Genomic DNA, 2,881 nt, shown 5'->3' with positions numbered 1-2,881 from the left:
TCGGGCATTATCTCATCATTCCAAAAGTAGCACTATGACAGAGCATGGCAGGTGCGATCCACTCTGATACCCAGAGATATTCAGGGAGGGATTTTCTAATTATAAAAGTAATGCAGGCTCTTTGTACAAACAGCGAAAAGCACAGCAAAGTCTAAAGAAGAAATTCCTGGAATTCCCTTCTATGGAACATTGTGATGGGAATTTAAACGTGGCCTTTATCCTTTGTGCAAGCACATGTCCATGTGCACACTTCTTGACTTTCATTTTTCTTCTTTTTCTTTTTTCTTTTTCTGCCAACACTGGACAGTTTATTGTGAAAAGCCATGGTGTGGGTGGGGGAGGCTGGGATGGACAGGACCAGGGCCCATCTGTGGGGATTTAGCTGGACATCAGGCATTCCTCCGTGTAGGTTTAGAGGCAACACCTTCATAGATAAGCCCCCCAGATGGCCGGGTGGGTTGGTTGGGGGTGACCTAGGCACTGCTGGGGCCTTGGGCAGCAGGGCTTCTATGCAAGCTCGCTGTCAATGGTGGGAAAGCAGTGACTGTACCTGCGCACAGGCACGCCATTCTGGCCCACCAGGAACTTCTTGAAGTTCCAGACCACGTCATTGTGGCACACACACGGGAGACCAGGTGATGAACTTGGGGTCTGTCATGAGCGCAGTGGCATCATCACTGGGTGTGGGCAGAGCTTCCTGCAGGAAGACAAAAGGGGTGGGGTGCACCTGTTTGCCATTCACCTCGCACAGCTCAAAGAGCGTGAGGTTGGGCTCGAACCCACCACCAGGCCTGACATACTGGTACTTGAGGGAGTTCAGGATCTCTTTGTTCTTGGTGTTCTCCTGATGCCTGAACTGGTTGCAGGGGAAGCCGAGCATGACCAGGCCCCGCAGCCCGAGGTGCTGCTTCAGCTCATTCATCTGGGTGGAATCCAGTGGTTCTCAACCTTCCTAATGCCGCGACCCTTTAATACAGTTCCTCATGTTGTGGTGACCCGCAACCATAAAATTATTTTTGTTGCTACTTCATAACTGTAATTTTGCTACTGTTATGAATCGTCATGTAAATATCTGATATGCAGGATGTATTTTCATTGTTACAAATTGAACATAATTAAAGCATAGTGATTAATCACAAAAACAATATGTAATTATATATGTGTTTTCCGATGGTCTTAGGCGACCCCTGTGAAAGGGTCGTTCAACCCCCAAAGGGGTCGCGACCCACAGGTTGAGAACCGCTGGTGTAGTCGGACCCCTTGTGCCTCAGCCAGGCCATCTTCTCAATGAGCAGCACCTGGCCCCTCAGGGAGCCCAGGTTCACGGGCTCCCTGCCACCCAGCAGGCACAGAGCTGAGCACGCACATGGCGTGGGGATTGCAGAAGAATAGGGAGAGCTGGGGACAGGAACACCTGTTTTTTCCCACCGAGGAAGCAGGGTGGGAGCTGAGATTATGGTGTGCAGGACTAAGAACAAACATTTTGTTTAATAGATAGCAGGCTGTGGGGTAACTTTCACTTTTTAAGAAACGAGAAGAGAGAGGACCCAAGCAGGCCAGGGAAGGCCATTCATGGACTTCGGAGAGCAAAGTGCTGCCCTCTGCCCAGGCCCCTTTGTTTCTCACTCAGAATTTTCTCTGTGGTGACCTGTCCTTAGGGGAGCACAGTGACCTGAACAAGATTGTCTTGTTCTTCAGGATGAGCCAGTGGTCAAGGTCTCCTGCCAGGCCTTGGAGGGATGGTCAGCACTCAGAGTGGGGACACCTGGGTCCCTTCCTGATGCTTGGGGCACCAGAAGCCTTGGAGGAGGAGGAAGAAAGGGATGGTAGGAGGAGAGAAAAGGAGGAGGGAGACAGGAATAACAATACTGGAAGAGGCAGAGCATGGTGGTCCCCTGATGGATGGGTTTCTTCCAGCCCCACACCCAGCCCTGCTCTCCTGGGTCTGCATTTCTGGGCCAACAGCGTGTTAGTGTTAGATCACACAGGGATCAACTTCTGCTTCTGCTTCTTACTGGTTGCGACTTTGGAAAGGTCTTTACATTTCTGGAGACTCTGTTTCCTTTTGCGTTTCATGGATGATGGATAAGGCCATCACAGCAGCTACCTGGGTGCAGGGTGGTGGTAGGAACTGGACACAGGACCCTCCCGGGAGCTGGGTAGGGATGCCTGATGAGAGGCTTGAAAATGTGCCTTTGCTTTACTCAGAATTTGGCAGGGTGGTCTGTGCTTGCCTAGTTCTTCACCCAGAGTGAGCTCATTCTGTCTTCAGACATGACGGGCACAAATCAGTTGGGGAGGGGGATACAGTTGTCTATTGCTGTCATTATGTGCAAGTCTGGTGGAGGAGAGAAGTAACGCCTGCTCTCCACATCCTCTCAGTTCCTGCACCCAGAAGGCAAGAGCCCGGGAGATAGGATTGATGAACAGGAATGCAGTTGGGCTCCAGGAGCTTCCAGACCAGCCTCTTGGAAATCTGCATGATTGTTTCTCTCTCTCCCCCTTCATCTTGTGGTATGGCTCCTTTTGGCTCCTTTTTTTTTTTTTTTTTTTACATATATACTTCATTTTCTTCCTGCAAAGTGGCTTTCTTTATGGTCTAAAACTTGGCAGCCAGGCTTTTGAAAGTTATGTTACAGCCTCTGTGACCAGAGGAGGGATGACTTGATTGCTTCTCTGGTCAGAATTCCAAAACTCCCAGGGAAGGGTCTCATTGGATGAACAGGAATTAGCCACACCTTGACCAATCACCTGCAATCACGTAAGAACTCTGCACCTCCTATAACTCTAGGATCCATATGAATGGCTAAGGGGATGGGGACTTAGAATAAGGGGTGCTAGTTGGCATGACAGAAAGGCTGGAGCCTCCAGAAACAGGTGG

At 50.1% G+C, this 2,881-nt stretch overlaps 1 pseudogene; it reads right to left on the bottom strand.

The window, feature by feature from the left end:
• Nucleotides 1-507: 507 nt before the first annotated feature.
• On the bottom strand, nucleotides 508-1,280 carry LOC102766052 (annotated as a pseudogene).
• Nucleotides 1,281-2,881: the final 1,601 nt, after the last annotated feature.

Source organism: Myotis davidii, unplaced genomic scaffold (assembly GCF_000327345.1).
Source record: "Myotis davidii unplaced genomic scaffold, ASM32734v1 scaffold415, whole genome shotgun sequence".
Taxonomy (NCBI): Eukaryota; Metazoa; Chordata; class Mammalia; order Chiroptera; family Vespertilionidae; genus Myotis; species Myotis davidii.
This window is presented reverse-complemented; position numbering and strand designations above follow the sequence as displayed.